The 22,265-nt window shown below is 37.1% G+C and overlaps 1 pseudogene; it reads right to left on the bottom strand.

The window, feature by feature from the left end:
- LOC100927669 overlaps positions 1–21,793 on the bottom strand; it is a 43,977-nt pseudogene extending 22,184 nt beyond the window's left edge.
- Between the last annotated feature and the right edge of the window lie 472 nt (positions 21,794–22,265).

Genomic DNA, 22,265 nt, shown 5'->3' with positions numbered 1-22,265 from the left:
CAGAATGTGCACAATGCATTATTTCCCCTTTCCTGCAGTTCTGCATATGTGGAAAGATGTAGACATGGTGCACCCATGTGTAGGAGACATGAGCATGACAATTCTTGTATGAGTTTGACAACCAAAAGAGTAACAGGGGTAATGTCAGAAAGAGCAACGAGCAATTGATTTAGGTCCCATTTATACTTCTGTTGTCAAGAGTAATCATTTTTGTGTTTGAACTAACCTCTCAAATTTTTGGAATTATCAGTGTCTACCAGGGAATGTTTACATTTCACAGGTATGCTTAATTTTATACCTCTTTCACTTCCACTAACTCTTTGCTTATTTAGCATTTCCACAGGGTCACACTTATAAACAAGACATGAGGTCTTATTTTAGCTAACAATGTTCAGCCTCTGCAGCAGAATTGTAAACAGGAGTTTAGCTAGTTAATTTTCCAATCATCTTTCCCTGTTTCAGACATTAGCCACGAACAAGGCAGTGCTGTAATAAATAAATTTCAGAGTATGACTACATCTGACTTTCCCCACAGTTTTTAGGGCTCTCTGGGTTTGAAATAGGTGGGCCAAGCCTTCAACAAAAGAAACTTTGTAGAAAGCTTCTTTTCTCAATAGACTAAATGCTTACTTGTGGCCAGTCATCCTGATTTTTGACCTGACATTGGTCTGGAAAAGAAAGTGAGATCTACTACTTGGTGCAACTCTGCCTCACTTAAATCCACTTCACATACATGTCAGGATATCCCTTGTAATGTCATTGATCGTATTTGAAAATGAAAGAGGAACAATTGCCCCCAGAGACAAACAGTTTTAAATAGTTTTAAGGATTATTGTCCACTGACCAGGACTTTTACTTTTCAGTTAGAATGCCCACCAGCAATTGAACAGGAAACAAATGATTAGACAAGCAAACAAATACATAAAATGGGTTTACACCTGGAAACTCTGACATATTATATATTTACTAGGGGATTGAGTTCTTCTGCTTTTGACAACAAAATGAAGCATAAAGCAAGAAAGAGTACATCACTCTCAATAAGTTCTGATATTTTTCTCTATCCTGTGACAGTATTATAGAATGTCTGTCTTCATTGGTCCTACCATCCAGCCAATTCAAGGGTGCAAATCGGTACCTACATTGAATACAGTGATGTGATGTTATATTGTGTGTTTCATGTAAAGTGGAAAAATATTTATTAAGCATGTACTATGTACCAGATTCTGTGCTAAGAAAAGCAAAAGTAAACAAAAGAAAATGAAATAAAACAAAATAATAACCCCTGATCTCATGTAGTTCACTAGAAAGACAGCGTGCAAACAGTGATGTGCTATCAAGATACTGACAGGATAATTTGGAAATAATCTTAGAGGGAAGACCCTTGTTTAGGATTACAAAAGAGCTAGAAAAGATTACCAAGGGATAAGGAAAAACTTATTGCTAAAAGTGAAATTTAACTGGGATCTACAGGAAATCAAGCAAGTCAGGAAATGGAGTTTAAGATGGAGAAAATGCCAACTATTGGGAATAGTCAATAAAAATATAGTCAGGAAATAAGAGAGAGGAGTAGCAAGGAGGCCAATATTACTTACTGAGTCACAGATTATGTAAAAAGGATAAAATGTTTGAAGACTGAAAAGGTAGGAGGTAATCAAATTAAGAGGGCCCTTTAAAATTGGGAGCCACTCGGGGTTTTTGAAAGGAGTTGGGAGGTTAGGAGGCATGGTCAGACTCTGCTTTAGGAGCATCAGCTTGATAGCTAAGTGGAGGATAGACTGGAGATAAGGAAAACAAGTCAGAAGACCAAAAAGCTGGCTATTATAATAGTCCAGTGTGAGCAGATTAGAACCTGCATTTTGATGATAGCATTGTCAAAAGGAAAAAGAGAATATATATGAGAGGTTTTTATGAATAATTGGCAACGTGACAACTGTGTATGTGTATATATGAAATTTAGTTTAACTTTGAATTTCACCTGATGATGTATAAATAACTATAATATATCATAAAAATAGTTTTCCTCAGCTCCTAAGATAATTTAAAATAAGTTACTTTAAAATTAAAAATTTCATTCCCTAATTTTATTTTGGAATATTGTAGTGGATTTTTTTAAACACTGGGAATTAATATTGAAGCCAATATTTGGTGCCACTTTAAAGTATTTATTTTTTTCAAAGGCTTTCTTTCTTTCTTTCCTTCCTTCCTTCTTTCCTTTTTTCTTTCCTTCTTTCCTTCCTTCTCTCCCTCCCCTTCTCCCTTCCTCCCCCCGTCCCTTCCTTCCTTCCTTCCTTCCTTCTTTTCTTCCTTCCTTCCTTCCTTCCTTCCTTCCTTCCTTCCTTCCTTCCTTCCTTCCTTCCTTCCTTCCTTCCTTCCTTCCTTCCTTCCTTCCTTCCTTCCTTCCTTCCTTCCTTTCTTCTTTCTTTCTCTTGTGAGGTATTTGAAGTTAAGTGAGTTATTCAGAATCACAAAGCTTGTTAAGTGTTAAGTGTCTGAGGCCATATTTGAACTCTGTTCTTCTTGACTTCAAAGCCAGAGCTCTAGCTGCTCCTAGATGATCTCAGGTTCTTTCTAGATCTAAAGCCTATTATCCCAAGGTACATTTTAAAGCAGCCTACTATGTGCAAAAGCATTGAGTTAAGCACTAACAGAGACCTCACCACAGAGTTTTAGCTAAACCTATGCTTCTGGAATGGAGACATTTGACAAAGGATATGAATTGTCACTAACCTTCCAGTAAAAGTTTTTAACCATAGCCCAAAGAAAATCAAAGAAATGTCTCTTGACCAAAAGGATTTCCTTTACCAGAGCAGGGAAATCTAGTGGCTTTGAGTTTTCAAGAATAGGTACAGCAGAAATGGAGTCATAACAGTGGATGCTGTAAAATCTGTGGGGACAACACATATGGAAGACATCCATTTTCCCAGTTCAGAATTCTTGAACTGATCACACCTCTTTCATATCCCAACATAGCTATTCTTGATCTATCACTGGACATACTCTAAGGTTGGTGCCTTTATGTAGTTACTTAGGAGGCTAATAAATGAATACTTTTGGAACTGGAACGTTATAAGGCCACAAATTAGACCCCTCCTCCCAAAGTCATATTGTCTAATGTTTTTCTCCCTCTCCTATTTTACAACTGAGTACCCTTAGGCTGAAAAAGTCTAAATTATTTATCCAAGATCACAAAGGTATTTTAAGCAAATGGCACAGTGGACAGAGGATTGGACATGGAATCAAGATGATTCGTCTTCCTAAATTCAAATCTGGCCTCAGAAACTGTGTGACCCTGGGCAAGTCACCTCACCTCATTTGCCTCAGTTTCTTCATCTGTAAAAATGAGCTAGAGAAGGAAAAGACAAACCACTCCAGTACCCTTGCCAAGAAAATCCCAAATGGTGTTTACTTATTATATTCACTTAACTTTAGTTTTTTCTTCTTTAAAGTGAGACGTGTTCATTAAATGGCTTATAAATTAGTGAAGGAAAGAAAGGGAATAAGGCTTTATATAGTACCTATTATGTGCCAGACATTTTGCTAAGTACTTTTACAAATATTATGTCATTTGATTATTACCTTTTGATTCTAAATACTAGAATCTTCTAATCCCATTAGAAAAAAGTGCAAAAATCATGAGTTTAATGAAAAGATCACTTCATTGGTATAGCTGGCATTTGTAACAATTACAAATGCATCTTATTCTGTAGAGATCATGTTTTGAGTGTATCATCATTGTATTCTTTATTTTTCCCTCTTCTAATTCCAGTTTGCTTCAATGAATCTCCCCATCTCTGTGCAACATTATCACGGGATCTTGAAGACAGGATTGTTCTTGCTATGTTATTTATTACAAATACAACACTCACTCCCTCTTTGTAGACTTTCTATGCCCCCTTAATATCATTGGAATTTTTCAAGTGCCTGTCTAAAATTATCCCTGGCTCCTGCCAGGGGGTGGGCAGCATTAGTTCTTTTTAGGAGTTATAAATCCAGTGTCCCCGCTGGGCCCATTGTTTCAGGTCCAAAAGTATATGAATTTCAGCTTGAAGATTTTCCTTTCTTCTTTGTTATGAAATGGGTAATCTGATCTTGCTGAATGGAAATCCTCATTTGAAGATTTTCTGGCATTGGACACCACTTCCAACTCCTGCGAACCCTAGTTATTTTTTTTTTTTTGAGGGGGAAGGGGAAAGTCATTTATAATATCAACATTTCTAGATCATGTTTTAAAGGAGGTTACGGGCATTTGGAGTAACCACATGCCAAAGCTGTCTACTTCTAATCTAACAACCCCCTAGGTTGAAACCATAGTGAGACTGAGAAACAGGCAGCCAAGAGCTATAAAACTCTTTGGGAATATTTACAATTCCCAAATTCAACCAAAATTGTTTCCACTCAAAATCAATACTTGAAAACAGATTTTGAAGCCCAAATTTAGACTAGGCCCTCTGTTCCTTGGGTCCACATAGAGACATGGACTTTGGAGTCAATATGCTTGGTCTGAGATTATGGCTGTTTAAACAGTAAAAACATTTTTGTGTTCTATGTATTTGGTGTCCTCTGGAGAAAAAAAATAAAGAGAGGAAAGGACAATGAATAGATGTTCCATTTTGGCTTTATCTCAGATTAATATAGTTTTGTTATAGCTAAGGTCAAAATTCTGTAAAATGTCCAGAGGCAGGAAAGATAACCAAGAAATGTATGAACTGTATTTCTATTTACATATCTATTCTTGCCTTTGTTTAAGAGGGCCTACTTCACTTTCTAGGCTAATAGCAAAAGAAAATGTGATGGTATTTTCTATATATCTTTTCACCTGCATTTCAATTTCATCTAGCACATTTATATGTTAACATGTCTAACCAAAGCACAAATTCTTACTTTTATTTGCAATTAGCTATAGGAATAAAAGAATAAATAGATATTTAATTCATTATTCTGTAAGTTGCTCTTCCCTACTATGGCCATTAGCCAGTATTTAGTCTGCTGCTGAAATATCTACATACCACTTTCCAATGAAGGGTTTTATGGGTATTTCCTGGTCAGTTCTCACTTATAGAACAAGGGATCTAAATTATCATGTCCATTTTACAGACTGGGTAATTGGAGACAGAGAAGTAAAAAGGGTTTTCCCTAAAGTCATACAAATCAAATCCACAGTTTCCAATTCACTTTGTAAATGGGCCATCTGCATTGCCTGAGTGAGCATGGACGTTGGCACAGCTGCTCTTGCTTATATGGAGTAATTTTCCTATCCTCTCACACAGTATCTCGTCTGCACAAGGAGTGTCCTTTGAAGCCAGTGAAAGAACTGCTGAAGGAGAGATTTGTTATTGGGAAAGCTGATGAGAATTGAGTGGATGTGGAATGCATTCATATTTACAGGAATGCTAAGTGACACTTTACATCATACATACAGCCCATCCCAAGCCCACTCTTCTGACTTTTTTTTTTTTTTTGCCCACGATTCTTCTTCACAAACACTTTTATACAAATATACTAGGCTTTTTACTTTCCCAAATGGACCTTTTGTTTTCATATCTCTTCAATGTTATCACCATTTCCCCCTTACCCAGATTGCCCTTTTTCCTCTCTCTGTCTACTAAAGCCTACCTACCCATCCTAAATACTTGGTTCACATTCTACTTCCTCCATGAAAGGTTTGCCTGAGTGCTCCAGTTAAAAATGATGCTTTTTCATGTAAATCTCTTCTTCAACAAGGAATGATGGACTGAAGATGCAGAATGAGACATATACTTTTGGATATGGCCAATGTGGGAATTTGTTTTTCTTGACTGTATATTTGAGAGATTTATTTGTCTTTCTTTTTTTGACCAATAGGGATTAAGGGAAAGGTGAGAGAAAATGCATGTTGTTATTTGAAAAAAAAATTAAATTAAAAAATGCTTCCTGTGTGATTTTGAATAAGATGCTTTCTCTGAGCTTCACTTTACTCATCTACAAAATAAGGGAGCTGAGTCAGATGATTTCTAAGGCCCCCTCTCCAATATTTTCATGGATCTATATAGATAGATGCACTCTCTACAATAAAGTATGTTACCACCCACTCATGTATACTCAAGCTGTGCAATTTCTTAGCTCATGAGTTCCAATAAACTCTTTCTTAGAGGATAAATCCAATACACCAGAGGCCTTTTTTCTAGACTTTTCAGCTTTTTCTCAGCAGTACTCTTACTGTCCATCTATTATTCCCCTCTTGCCACATAAATAGTTCACTTTCTTTTCTGATTGAACTTTCCTGGACTTTTTACATGACTTCTTGCACATAAGTCCTTATTATTAATGCATTTCAACTTATTTATACCTACCATGAATTTCCTCATTACCCTTTAGGTCAACTACATTTTTTTGATTCTTTGGTAAAAAGCATTCCATGATTCTTAGCCATATAACACTACCATAATAATAATAAATATATTTTATTATTGGACTTTAACCCCTGGATAGGCTTTATCAAGTAAATAAATGTATCATGACTGGGCCTGTGTCCCAAAGAGATCATAAAAAAGGGAAAAGAACCCACATGTGCAAAAATGTTTATGGCAGTCCTTTTTGTAGTGGCAAGGAACTGGAAATTGAATGGATACCCATTAGTTGGAGAATGGCTGAATACATTGTGGCATATGAATGTTATGGAATATTATTGTTCTATAAAATGATCAGCAGGATGATTTCAGAAAAGTCTAGAAAGGCTTATGTGAACTGATGCTGAGTAAAGTGAGCAGAAACAGGAGAACACTGTACATAGTGATCACATTGTAATTGATTACTCTGACTGAAATGAAGGCTGTTCTAAAGACCTCCAGAAAACCAAACTAAACAAAGAACATTACAACTGTATTTACCTGTGTTCATTATTGTAAAATAAATTGCTATAAAATAGCTAAATATTCTGTAAAATATTTTTATGGCAAAGAATATATGTTTATACCAGTCAATGAAAATTATGTACTACATGATGTATAATAATGTGTAAATAAAATACCACAATGGCTTTATTGTAGTCAATATGAAAATAAGATCCCAGTGGAGACTTTGAATCGTATTGAGCTTTTCCTATAGCTTCTTGTACTTCAGAAGACTACAGACCTCAGGCTTTTGAAAGTTGAAGATTTTACATCTTCATGCACCAAAGTCACTTAAGTGACCAGTTTTCTCTAAGATGCAGATAACTATATATGTCCTTCTACAGAGAATTAGGGAAAATGAAATGACAGTGAAAGCCACCCATCCAACTAATATAATTCTAGTATTTGTATGAAGGCAGTATGGAACATTTTTATTAGGCACATAATAGGATCTGATAAGTTATCACATCATTTTTTGAAGAGTTAACACCTTCGAGTTTAGCTGCTTCAATGATCTCATTTTACAGTTAAAGAAACTGAGGCCCAAAGAGGAAAAGTTGAGTTTGAATGTGTAGCTTGTCATCTGCTTTATCTGGAAAAAATAAAGCTTTTCAAACTGTTAGAATTGGAAATGAAATACCTTTGATCCTTGCTTTCACAGTGCCCATCAGACTTGTTTATTATAAAGATTTGTATTATTGACAAGATGGAGGATGGGGGAAGGGAATGACAACTTTATATATGCTTATGGAGAAGAGGATATTTTAAAACATACCTTGTGTTTTTAAAGAGCTATCAGATGGTGCTGAGAGCTTTGCAGACAGCATCACACAACATCTGGACAGTGAAAGTGACTCAGTTCTCCTGCCTTCTATACAGCTGCTATGAGAAAGATCTTTCTATCAGAAGATGGAGAAATGGTTAGCGTGCTTCTGACATCTGGGGTTCTACTGAATTCTTATTCTTCCACCTTATACAGAACATAAATGTAGGTTTTTCAATTAAAATTTGTAAAGAAAAAATTTATAATTATGTACTTGGGCAAAATTGCCACAGATTTTTTTTTTTTTTTTTTTTTGCTATAACTAGTGCATTCAGATGGTTTGGGCAATTCAGAGATACTTTTGTAAGTCTAACCTATACTCATTAGCAAAGAAGTCAAATTTGCCTTTGCTCTCCTCTCCTGACCCCAGTTTCCACAGTTTACATGCTACTCTAACTATTGTACACAAGGTAGGCTTGGCCACTCATATTGTCCCCAGTGCTCCTGACCTTTCCCTATTTCTTCCTTCTATGAAAAACACCCTTGTCCCAAATTCTAAGGCCTTCATAGCCTGCTAAGGGACTTAAGATCACCTGAGCAATTCATCTGAGTTCAGGTGTTAATGGAAGATAATGCCTTGATGTATTATCCCTCCTGGATAACATTGACATTTTAACAGAAGCCTCCCACACCTTGATCCAAAGCAGGGAGTAATATAGGCACTTCAGACATGTTAGCAGAAGATGAGGACTGGTATTTAGGGACTGGGGTGAGCTCAAGGAGTATTTTTGCAGTGACCTTGAAATCACATTATGTAGGATGTTGCCTATTCTGGCTCTGTCCTGATCAGTTGACCCAATCTAGTAATCCTCTATCTGAAAACTGCAAAATTTAAGGATTCTATTCACAAAATACTTGAGTAAATTAAGAAAATTCAAGGTTATTTAGAATAGTAATCTGCATATACATTTAGGAGTAAATTGTAAATCTTGGTTAGGAACAAACTTGGAGTGTGTTAAGGGGGCAGAAAAGGAAGACTCCAGTATTTTTGGAAGTCGGAGGTGATAAGAAGCAAGGAATACTCAGGATTTCAGGCAGGGCGGTCTGATTTCTGAACGGCATAAGCCTTTATGGCTGTTGGGAGCTTTTCTGCTCTGCTGGGGTTGTAATTACAGCATCTGAAAGCTTGCGTGACATTGCTAATTTTGGAGAAAATGGGACAGTGATATCTAGAACACTCAGGCTCAGGTTTCTGATTATAGCCTCTCTGTATCACCAAATCAAACGCAGCAATAGTATAGGCATTAGAAAATATTATTATTAGAGAAATGTTCCTAACGATGGGAATGAAAAATGTAAATGCCAACTCTTTAGAGAGCTTAAAGAGATTAATTGGAATAATAAAACAACTAAAAGTCAAATTGGTTATGGAGCTGTAGCTTGAAATGATGAATTCTATTTGAAGTCTTTTCTCCTTTCCTTTGGCAGATTCTTTTTGACCCCCCCCCCCCAAGAAAAAAAAGAGTAAAGCTGAGCTCTGTAAGTATCTTCAAATCTGTGAAGAACAATTTAATATGAAGGATGCTGACCAAATATTTTTCATTTATACTAAAGCTAAATGTAAAAAAAAAAAAAAAAAAAAAAAAAAAAGCAGTAGACAAGGAAAAACTTCTTACAGGAACATAGGGAGTTAACAATTGAATTGTATAATCAAGGAAAATTTAAATAAATCTCGAACAGATAATTTTAGGAATGTATCCTATGTGGAGGAAAGGGAGATGGGCTAGAAACATTGTTTAGAAATAACATAAAAATATTGTAGATGAAAAACTACTAGTGGAGTTATATGATACCCCCAAACACTTAACACAGAAACTATCAAATCGAAGGTGCTTTTATGTATTTAATTGTAGATAGATTGTCCCTCCTCTAAAAGCAAAATATGTGTGTATATGTGTGTGACACTGCAGAAAGAAAGTTATTCACCCCCAACCCCCAAATCATCAGTTTTTGGTGAAAGTACTGGAAGTCAGTGGAATCACACAGATGCAGAGCCAAAGTCCTTGCCAGTCCTCAAATATTATAATGAAATTATTGAAATATTATAACTTCATATTATAGTTTTTACTTCCAAGAAATTTTAGTGGTATTGATAGGGGAGACAGAAGGGCTATTGTGGTATGTGAACAAAAACTCATTTATTTATTCATTCAACATGATTTATTAAGACTTAATTTCACCAACATAGGAGGACTAAGGATTTTCCCCCGTTTCCCAGTTAAATCTCTAACTCTAACCTCCAAATGTTCTCTTTCTTCTCTTCATCTCCCTTTATTGCCTGTATCAACAATCAGCTATTTATTATTTGTGCTCTTGTTTTGAATTCTTTTGCCCCTTTTGATTCTAGTTTGAATGTAAACTTAAGAAAAGATATCACATCATCTGTTTTGGTTTTGATTGATTTTTTTTTTATCTCTTCAAGTGCTGGCAGAGAAATAAGCAGTTTGTAGATAAAGACAAGAAAGACTTCTAAATTTGTGAACACCTGGTTTTATTTGATTCCTGCAGATCTGAATTTGCCACAGGAGCATGTCATCTCTGATAACATTCAATGGCAGCTCTTCAGAAGGCACTATGATTATCTCTGATTATCACCTATAGCCCAAGATGAATAATGTACCTCCTGCATCTTAGACACAAAAGGTATGGTGGCCCTGAAGGATAAATCAGATTTCAGAAGCCTCTAGAAAACTTCAAGAACCATACAGGGTGATGGAGTAAAGATCTAACTACTTAACCTTAGATACTCCAACTTTCTATTCTCCAGGATATACTCTCTCTATATATATTCTCTCTCTCTCTCTCTCTCTCTCTCTCTCTCTCTCTCTCTCTCTCTCTCTCTAATAAAGATATTGGAGCTTATCTATCAAGATCCCATTTGCTGACACCAGATAACTCAACTTTTCATTCAGTGAAGTCATCTTCAATGGCAAGATGGGAGGGTGAGAACTGGGGTAGGGGGAAAAAAGATGTTTAAAAAAATCACCACCTTGTGTTATCAGATACGTGTTTGAAATCTATCAAATTCACCTTTTTCTCATTTGGGTTTTGAATCATTCTTAATATCCGCCCCTTAACGCTAAATATTTAGAAACCAACAAAAAGACAGGGATGCTTGTGAGGAGATTGGGGAGGGGGATGTTTGAGGATGAGAGGAGAACGTGGCTCCGAATGGGAGTGTGTTCCTTCTACAATCTAAGAGATACAAATAGAAAGGAGCAGGCACAACATAAATATTTCCTATTATGGAGAAACTAAAGTCACAATAGAATCTGTCATGCTTGTGATATGAGAGATGGACAATATTTCTGCGCTGCTGCCATGCTGGCACCTGAATGGAGTTTATATTTTGTTTATGGAGCTGAATCCGAAGCCTTTATTTTTTGGGCCCAGCCTGTGTAATTCTTCTTCATGGGAGCTCGAAATGACTGTGGAGCAGCTCAATATTCCATTTATTTTATTTATAAAAGAAATTCAAAGCCTGAAAAGATGAAGTAATTGACTTACTGGGATGACAGTTAAACCCACTAAATTTAATCTTATCCTCTCAAGTACAACATATCGCGCTTACAAATTATCGCCCCGCACCAGACAGACCTGCTCTCTTCACCTAATGCAAATGGAAATGGAGGCCTCTGTTATTGTATTATCTGACTTTACTATCAGCATTAATCCGGCTTAGCTCACTTAATGATGCCACTTGTGGCACTCTGAAGGCAGCAGAGAAGTCTATAAACTACTTCCATTAAAATGCAAATCGGGGCCCACAGAGAAAATAAGTGACACAAAAGTAGGAGAATTCGGCCATACACCGCATTAGCCTCTCGCCGCACCGAACTGATACAAGTATAATAACTGATGCTGTGATTATTATGCTGGCTGTGGATTCCTGATGAAAGGGAGCCAGCCTAGCACAGAACGTCACAAAAAGTGCTCCAACAAGCCAGGGTATTTAATTTCTGAAGAGATTTATATTTTTTGTTGTCAGGAAATGAACAAATACTTATCAATGTAAAAACTGCTATCTGAAATCTCCCTGCCAGGTTTTTCATACTGATATTATTTGCACCCCGTAACACAGGAAATGAAAATCTTCTATGCCTTTCACATCTCTGCTGTATCTTAAAATCCTTTGGTAACAGGCTTGCCTTAAAAAAAAATGCTCCCCCCAACCTCTTCCCACCCCCGTAAACACAAAAGAAAACTTTTGTGAGTTAAGGCTCAAGAATCACTAATGTTGGAGTTTGTCAACCAGACTTAGGCTTTTCTTGCAGAGTTCTGCCTTCTTTGGGGGTGGGAAGCCCCCACCACACAAAACTGTAACATCTGTTTTACTTAAGAAGCCTTATTCAGTTTATGCTTGGAGAAAAAAAAAAAAAAAGAGTATTCCCTTTCAGGGTGAGGAATCATCAACGAGGGGTCTAGTATTGATTCAAAACGGAGCATAATAAAACATGAGCAGGTGATTCAGTTTCATATTTTGATTCCTTTGTTTAAAAAAAAATGCTCTCAAGTTCTCCTGTGTCTGCTTAGGGATCATCGCATCTTCCCTTTGATGTTGTCAAGAGTACAAGTGCTGGACTAGCCTCAGAGTCTGTGTCTTGTGGGGATGAGGCCAAGGGTAAACCATTTCTCACGGTCCCTAAGCAGTAAGCCCATCAATTGTGGTGAAGCTCTCAAATCCTCACCGGGATTTATTGTGGTGGCAGGGGCGATCAATAAGACATTTTAAATATTACAATACCTTTTATCGAAACAATATTAAAACAAAAACATTTTATCCTGTCATGAGGGCACAATTAAAATTGATTTTGGCAATCTTTTCAGAAGTCCCCACCAGCCCCATTTGTCCAACATCTCAGGACAATTTGGTGTGAGCTTATGTGATTGGCTGGTTCTCTGCAATGGAGAGGCCCTGATGGAGCAAAGAAGGGATACTGATGTAATTTGTTCAGTTCAGTTGTTTGGGTCATTAATTGAGGGCCACAAGAAATCATCTCCTATTGAACACGCTTAAACCTAGTTCAACCACTCCTGAACTATTGCCTTTCTGAAGACAAATGCAACATGCAGAGAAGAAGGAACAGCTTTTTTTTTTTTTAGATTTGACTACTAAAGATAGTCATTTAAACCTTTTTTATGTCTCAATTTCCTCTTTTGTAGAATTGAGGATGAGAAGAGATCATCCATACACCTACCTCACAGCAATGTTATGAATCTTAGATATGAAATGTAAAGGAAAATTGATAGGTACATTGCCATATCACTATATAATTGTTACAAAAAAGAGGGAGGGGATGGATCTGTGATATAATGACAAAAGCATTAGAGTATGGGTGAGGAAACCAAGATCTGATTTATTTTAATTAAAAAAATTATTTTCCTCTATAAAATGAATTGATTGCTATAAATGACCTCTCAGGTCTCTTCCAATTCTAATATTATCTGATTGTATAATTAGTCTTAGTATAAAGTTTTAATTAATTGACAGTATTTATTCTCCTATCTCATTAGGAAACTGAGGTGTATAATGGTGAAGTATATGTTCTTAAAGATATACAACTAGTAAGCCATTGAACCAGGTTTAAAACCTAGGACCACTTATTCTAAATCTACCATTTATGCCATTATGCCATGCTGGCTTCTGTATAGAACTAATTAAGAACTATGAAGAAAATTGAAGGGTTTTATGCATTGTAGGATTAAAATCAGGAAAGTTTCTTGCCTGAAAAAGCTCTATAGGTTTGTGGGGTATTGAGATGGGATATGGATCCTTCCTGCTGAATGGATTTTGGATATATTTTTGATTCAGTAGTTATAATTATTAACTTCTCTCCTTGCTGTATTGCTGATATATGGGATGATTGAAGAGAAAGTCTAGCCTCTGAATATACTTCTTTAAGATAGAATTAAAACCTCAAAACCTACTTCCTAAAGAAAATGCCCTGTTTTTGTTTGTTCATTTGTTTTGTTTTGATTTCTCCCAAAAATGTCTTTGGGCAGTGGAAACAGTCCTGTATTTGGAGTCAAAGAATTTGGATTTGTATGTCATGACTGCACTCACTCAACAACTCTAGACCTCAGTTTCCTTATCTGTAAAAAAGGGACATTAAACTAGCTAACCTCTTAGGTCTTTTCCATTTCTAAATCCTATTCTTCCTTATTAAGCAGAGATCAAGGAGGAAGCAAGCAGAGCTTTCTTATGTGTAAGTCAATTAAGGCTGGCATTGTATATGTAGAGCTGAGACAAGGCATTTGTCCCCTGTGGGCCATGTTTAAAAATCATACTTCCTCTATACTATTTTCTACCTCAGGTGTGTAGACTTCATTGGGATTTGTGAGAAAATCCATGTGCCAAAGAAAGCAAAATTTTCTTGAATTAAAAGTAGATACACTTCTAATTTATATTTTAATATATTTAGCATCTACTGGTCATCCTGCCATCTAGGGGAGGGGGTGGGGGGGGTAAGAGGTGAAGAATTGGAACAGGAAGTTTGGCAATTGTTAATGCTGTAAAGTTACCCATGTATATATCCTGTAAATAAAAGGCTATTAAAAAAAAAAAAGTAGATACACTTATAAAAGGTAATATTGAAAAGTACCCCTTTTTTCATCCCTATTGTGTGTTGTGCTTTAGGCCTACCTTGCTCACCTCTTTCCCAGGGTCTGTATGGGAATATTAAATATAATAAAGCTGGGAATTTGGATGGTCTTTCCTGTGGCCATGGTTCTGTAAAGTAAGTCTAGACCTATCTTGAGAACTCAGTACAGAAAGAGACTTTTTTTCTGGGGGGAAATAAATTACTGCTTTTTCCTACATCCACATTGTCTCAGAATCTTTTCTCCTGAGTCCTTGGGATTGGATCAATTCCAGGCCTTTAAATCCTGATGGCAACAGTAGGGTTAATTTAAATCAGGATTAGGTCACTAGGCTAAGATTATGATGGGGAGACTGAAATACGGGGAGGAAGCAAGAAGGAAATGAAGTGAGGAGCACAGGAGAGCTGCTTGACATAAGGCTGTCAAAGCCAAAGTGGGGAAAACAAGATCAATCAGGAAGAGCAGGGGAAGCCTCCTTGTTCAAGCTAAGGGACAGGAGGAATAGATAGACTAAAGCTATAGCTCTCCAGCTGAGAAAGAGAGGAGAGCCCAAAGGCCTTAAATACTTAGTTTCAGAATTATCTCCAGATCTGACCTCAGTTCTGATGAACACTTCCTCTCCTCCCTTCCCAAATCCCAGCATGGTTGCTCTAAGGTCCTGACAGTGTGAAGAAATGTTTCTTGGCTAAAAGCATATAAATTTCATTTCAAGTAACACATTCTCATTCGATCCTCTGTTTCATTGGAGGCAAACATTTATTTATCCCCATAGAGCATAAGAATTTGGTTCCACCTCTCATCTTAGGGAACCAACCTCATTTCAAGGAAATAGGAGATTATAATAGCTTCGTTAATTTCTTAGCTATTTAAGATCACTGTTTCTATGTCATCATCATCATTATCAAAAAAAAGCATTTATTAGGTGCTTATGTGCCAGGTACTGTGCTATGTATAAAACATACAAAGAAAGGCCAAAAAATAATCCCTGCCTTGAAGGAACTTGTATTCTAATGGGGAAGGGAACCAATATGCCAATAATGATGCACATAAAAGATCTATGCAGAGTAAGTGGGTGATAATTTCAGAAGCAAGGCACAAGCAGTGGCAAGATTGGAGAGAAAAAGTTTCTTGAAGAAGTTAAATGTCTTGGTCAAGAGAACATAAAGTCCAAAGTCCTATTCACTACAACATTCTGTCTTACCCTTTATCAATTAAATACTCTCTAGTTTCTGGCAAGAATGGAGAGTTGATGTTGAATTGATTCATTCAGTAAATATTTGTTAATTCAAAATAGAGTCTTAACATCATTCTAATATAAATTCATGTTTATTGAGAAAAAAATAAGTTTGTGTAACATATGTTGTTTCCATATTACCAAATAGGATCGGAAGTCTGGGGTTCAAGTTCCAGCCTGTTACTTGTCATTTGTGCTAAGAAACAAAGAAAATATTTTCATATAGTCCTTGTGTTTGAAGATGCAACACTTTATTTGGAGAGAGAACACGCACATGCATATGGATGGATGGATGGATGTACAATTTAATAATATAAAACAACAAGAGAAGACATTTCGGCTCACAACTCCTTTCCCTCTCAACCCAACCCTCAATCCCTTCTTTTACAGGCTAAACTAATCCCTGGTTTCTTCAAGCAATCCCCATGTGGTATGAATTTTGAAGGTTTTTTTTTTTTTTATCATCCTGGCTTTGCTTCTTGTAATTTACACCAGCTTATTAATATACGTCTGATATTTGACATCCAAAAATGAACATAGTCCTCAAGATATTATCTAACCAGTGCAAAGCACAGTGGACCTGTTATCTTTTTGCCTTGAAATTAAGCTTCTCTTATTGTAACCCAAAATGGCATTAGTTGTTTTGACTGCTACTTCACAGTGTTGATTGGTATGGAGTTTATAGTCCACTAAAATCTCCAGATCTTTTATGAACTGCTGTTATCCATATCTTGCCTGTATGCCATAATGTGTTTTTTTAAATTTAAGTATAATATTTTTCACTATTAAATTTCATTGGGGGGAGGGGGAATTTGACCCTGCTCTCCAACATGCTAGCAGTCCATTTTAGTTTGATGTCATCTGAGAATTTGACAGAGATGGCATTTTTGCATTTCCCAAACATCAAACAAAAAAAATTGTTTAAATAATACTGATTCATTAGACACTCTACTGGAAACTCCCTTCCAAGTTGGTATTGAACCTTCAAATACTACTTTTGGGACTATGGTGTTAACCTACTACTTTGGGTGCTAGATTTAAAAAAACCCAGCTATTTTGGGGGTTATTATTGTTGTTGTTGTTAATTTTTATACACATAAAAACAAAGTATAATTCTTTCATTTTCAATAGTCAGGTAACATAGCATAGTAAAAAGAAGATTTTTTTTATTTTTATTTTTTTTATTTAATAGCCTTTTATTTACAGGATATATACATGGGTAACTTTACAGCATTAACAACTGCCAAACCTCTTGTTCCAATTTTTCACCTCTTACCCGCCCCCCACCCCCTCCCTTAGATGGCAGGATTACCAGTAGATGTTAAATATATTAAAATATAAATTAGATACACAATAAGTATACCTGACCAAAACGTTATTTTGCTGTAGAAAAAGAATCAGACTCTGAAATATTGTACAATTAGCTTGTGAAGGAAATCAAAAATGCAGGTGTGCATAAATATAGGGATTGGGAATTCAATGTAATGGTTTTTAGTCATCTCCCAGAGTTCAAAAAGAAGATTTTTGATTGAATATCAGGAGACCTGGATTCTAGTCACTTATTGGCTGTGTGAATTTAGGCAAGCCTTCCAATTTGTCTTCTTTAATTTCCTCATCTATAAATTACAGGATTGGCAAGATGATTTCTAAAGTTCCTTCAAACTTTTAATAACCATATTGGAAGAGAAAGAGAAGGAACCCAGAGTGTGATAGCATGATGGAAATGGGGCATGAGACGAAAAGGATAGGAGACAAGAGAAGTCTTTGAAATAAAGGAATGGGTAGGCAGCTGCTAATGGGAATAGGAGAGAAAACCAGATCTGAAAAGTTTCTTTGTCTGAAGTAAAGGGCATAGAGTCAGAGGTAAGGAAGAGAAGAGAAAAAGAGATTGGTAATGGCCCTTCAAACTAAGATGAAATAATTTGATACAAAATATGAGTCATGGAAAATGAAGTTTTAAATCTGGAAAGGATTTGCAAACTCATCTTGTCTAAGCCCTAGATTTTTTAGTTCTTGTTTTACTGCTTCCTAGCTGTGTGATCATAGGTAAGTTAAATACTTTGCAAGTATCAAATTAGATAAACATGTGTGAAAATTCTTTGGAAGCTGTAATACAGATGTAAGGGACTATGCTTATATAGATGAAAAAAAGAAGCAAGGTGAATTGTCCAAGATCATATATCTAGTTTAATGGCAGAGACAGGATTCAAATTCAGGTTACCTATTTTTTCTGGCTGATGTTCTTTCTGACATATTATGATGCTTTTCTTTTACCTCCATTATGGTCTTGTTTTAATTGTATTCTAAAATCTTATATGAAAGGATCAACTCAACTGTAAGTTGCTATTACCTACTAGTAGTAGGGCAATAGGGCATGGAGAAAGAAGAGGAGAAGAAAGAAGAGAAAGAGAAAAAGGAAGAAGAAGAAAAGGAAAAGGAAAAAGTTTTTAAGCTCCTTGGGGGAAGAGACTATCTTTTGCCGGTTTTTGTATCCCCAGCACTTAGTATAGTGCCTGACACATAATAAACAATTAATAAATGTTTGTTGAATTGAATTAAATAATAGTAATACATTATCAATACTGTATCATCTTTGATTTTAGTCTCTAAGTCAGCCATAGACTTAAGATCTAAGCTCTGCAATCCATCTTTGGCTCCACACTTAAAGCCTTTCCAACTTTTTCAGAACTTGTAAGCTGATGGCATAGTCTTGAAGAAATCCAGGTCACCTCCTCCTCATTATGAAACATTGAAGTAGTACTTTGATGAAGGAGAGATGTGAAGGAATGCTTCTTGAATTTTTGTGTCTTTCTTGAAAAAGGGACATGCGTATCTTTTCACTATCCTTCCAACTTTACCACAGTGCAATTGATTGGAATGCTTGGTCAACTGATTATTCTAATAGAATTTTTTTTTTTTCCTTCTCACTGAAAGGACTTCTAGATTGGGGAATTGTTTAACAAAGTATATTATTGATGGAATCAGAAAGACCTATGGGTAAGCCCTTTACCCTCCCTGAATCTCATCTATAAAAGATGGGTAAACTATACTAACATTGTCCTATAGAGCTATTGAGAGGACTGAATAAGAAAACACATATGCCAGAGAATTTTTTATCGCAAAACTACAAAGCATAATTTATTGTTATTAAGATCACCACAGAGGATCATGGGATTTGGAACTTAAGGCACCTTAAAAAAAAACACATCTATTTTAATACTCTCATTTTACAGATGAGGAAATTGAAGCCCAAGGAAATGAAATGATCTGTCAAGAGGCCAAAAAGGGATATAAGATTACAGATTTAGAGCTTGTAAGGATATTGAGGATCATCTAATCCAAACTATCTAATACAATAAAATGCTCATTTTGCAGATGAGAAAATTGAGGCCCAGAAAGGAGACCTAATCTATCCAAAGTCACACAGAAGTAAGGAGCAAATCTGACCCAAGTTTTCTTAACTAAAATCCAGAGTTCTTTCCAGAATAACACACAAGTAGTAAAGCAAATGAATAATATCTCTCAGAACAAAGACTCATCATTGGGACCCTAATTTGAATTAAAATAATGATGAAAAGATGAAAATATTTCACTTAGGAAAGACCTGACCAAATTAGAGATAAAATTATTTCATAAATATGAATTCTTAGTCTCACAATGCCTCTGCAGTATATTGTTCTGCTTATTCAGGCACTTAAGAAACTGAGGCAGAAGTAAGAGAAGCAATTTCCCCCAACCCACATGAAAAGTCTTTCATAGAACCTGGGAAGGAAATTAAACAAATTCTTAAGGCATTTGGATGGTCGTGCCAGTTTGCTCTGTGTATAGCAAAGTGATTTTAAAAATTATAAGCAAGGTGTATTCTTTCATAGTAAGCATTCTGTTTCATGTTTGTCCTCTTTCATCTCCCCCAAGAGAACTGGGCACCACTAGTCAGTGCATTTTCTGCTCTCAAAATTAAAAATATTGTATACTGATTTTAGAAAGTAGCCTTTGGCTTCCCAATATATAATTAACATTTGAAGTTAGTTAATAAAAGCTAAAGTTAATAAAATACAAAGTTCATTGTACCCTTAAAACTAAAGAAGTGTTTAATCTAGAAAATGTTTTTTTTTTAATCAAAACTATGAATAATTTCCAAATTCAGTTTCTTAGTAGCTTTCCTGCATGCTAAATTTTCAAGTAGAATAGCTATTATTTCCCACTGATGAACCACAAATGGGTTGAAGATATTTGCATACCTTTTTACACAGAGTATACACCAGTAATCTAACCTCTGATTCTTCTTGCTGAATTCCATTTAATTTGTCATTAATTAGTAAATTGTTATGTGAAATACTGCAAAGCATCTTGGGTGAAATGGCTAGCACAAAGATTATTCTTCTGGAAGCTATCTAAAATTGTTACCACTGAGCAATTTCCATAAAAATAGAACGGCCTTTGGAGCTTTTCTTTTAAAATAAGAATAAAATGAACCAAACGGGAGGAACAAATAAAGGCAATAATAAATCAAAGACAAAAGACAGGAAACTAGCAAAAAAAAAGTCTCTAGGAAGATACAATGTTAAGTTTCATTCCCCCCTCTCCAACTTATTTGTGAACTATAGAAGATGGATTGGAAAAGAAAAAAAAAGTAACCCAACCCAAGTACAACCCTCGAATCTTTCCTAAAACCATAGTTCTTACTTTTTGAATCTTTGCAGTTGATTTACTTCACATTCATTCTGTAACGACAACTCATCATATCTATTTGCATTTGTTCTGTTAAATGGGAGGGGGTGGTAGTGCAGGGGGAAGAATCATTGCTTTGAATGATTCTTTCTTTCATGGAAACAAAATGTACCCCTGATCGGCAGGGCTTTCTCGGCCTTTAAAGTTGTTTCCAATGTTTCACTTCTCCCTACTGCCATCCCTATGACCAAGTCCAAATGAAAGGCAAGTCTTTCCAGCCCCCCTCCCTCTCTGGCTTTCTCTCCTCCTCGGTTTCAATGGTTGATTGAACGGTATGTTAGGTTCAGTGAACTTGGTCTTGGCTTCTGCTCCACCCAGAAACAGCGTCTGCTCCTTGGTCGATTTCCATATGAAAGCGGCTGGTGTCCCTTCTTCGAGTTTGGAATTCCGAGCAGTCCAGGGGGCTCCCACTTTCTCTTTGCAAGAAATTGATGTTTAGGGCTCACAATTCACCACCCTCGCGGCCCCGCCGGGCCGTGGCCCCTTCCTCAATTCTCAATCTACTCGCTTCCCCCGTCTGGCCCTTGGCAAACAACCGCGATGCTGGCTAGAAGACACGTAGCCTCAGTTTCCACTAATCCGACTGGGTGCTAGTGAAGATAGGATTTCTTTCTTTCTTTCTTTTATTTTTCCTTTTTGTGGGGAGGGATGGGGGAGGAGCAGGACAGGGGTGAATGCCAGAGGACAGAGAGGCAAATGTCAACCTCCTGTAGTCTAACTAATCCCCCCCCTCTCCCCCGCCACTCCTTCTCCTACCCCCTTTCCACACAGCCCTCCCCGCCTCATCCGGCCGTCCTCAGCCTCAATATCCTCAGTCCTTCCTCCAGGGTAACATTTACAAGGATGGCAAATATGTTCTACCAACTAGTGCCACTTAGAGGAGTTTGGTTTTGCCAGAGCAGACACCCTGCATTTTAATCATTCCTACTTTCAGAAGAGCCTATTGTATCTCGAATTGCCTCAAAAAGATCCCTGCAAGCTGCAAACCTCTAATGTTTTAGTGACCTCACTTTGTGTCCTCTCTTTGGCCGGGGGACAACTGCGAAGGAGCAGAAAGATTATTCTATTTGCCCGTCTCGTCTCGCCGGCGCGCCAAAGGCCGATTTGCAGCTGTTTTTTTTATGCCACCAGTAAATACAGTATCCTTCTTTTCCAGAGAGACAGGACAAGACGGCCTTTCCTTTTGAAAGCCTAGCAAATCTGAGGCACTACTAGACCCCGGCGTCCCCCACTAGCTCTCCCGGGGATGGTAGGGAGAGGAACTGGCCGGGGCCCCAGCTCAGCCCCCATTAGTTTATTGGCTTGCTATGAAAGGATGTCATGGTGTCTTAATATTTCCACCTTGAGGCCTTTCCAGGCTCTCCCAGCATGGTGAAGTCGGAGTGAAGTTTCGAACAATGCCTGGCTTCTTCCTTTCAGGGGGGGGGTGAGGAGGGAGGCGACGGTGGTGGGGGGGAGTTTATGGACTTCTCGTGTTGGGAGAAATACTGCATGTCGCTGTTGTTGTTTTTATTATATCCTCCTTACCGATGTCATTCCGACAGCGGGGACCCAACTGTCTGGGAAATTATAAATATGGTTGTAATTTGGCACTGTGAGGTGGTTGCAGAAACGTTTGTGTGGGTATGGGGGGTGGGGTGGGGAACGACGGAGGGAACCTAGCCAATGGGCACCCTGAGCACCGTCCCCAGCAGCCAAATGGCTTTCAGCGCTCTTTTGTTGCGGCTGCATTCCCTGCGGACTTCAACCTTTCAGGCTCCACTTCTAGGTACAATATGCTTTCTGAAAGGAGAAATTATTAAAATGCAGAGTGTCTGCTTTTGCAAACCCAAACTCCGCTAAATTGCACTGGCCGGGTCCCCAAGAAACAGCCTCGACATCATTGCAAATGTGGGCTCTAAGCAAAAACACATGTGAAATCCTCTGCTTTTGAATCCAGCGGCCTTTGAGGAGAGGGAGCTCAGCTGAAGAATGAGGGAGGAAAAATAGAACTGGCCCCACTGTTTGG

Source organism: Sarcophilus harrisii, chromosome 3 (genome assembly GCF_902635505.1).
Source record: "Sarcophilus harrisii chromosome 3, mSarHar1.11, whole genome shotgun sequence".
In the NCBI taxonomy this organism is placed as follows: domain Eukaryota; kingdom Metazoa; phylum Chordata; class Mammalia; order Dasyuromorphia; family Dasyuridae; genus Sarcophilus; species Sarcophilus harrisii.
Note: the sequence above shows the minus strand (reverse complement) of the source record. Positions and strands in the feature narration are given on the sequence as shown.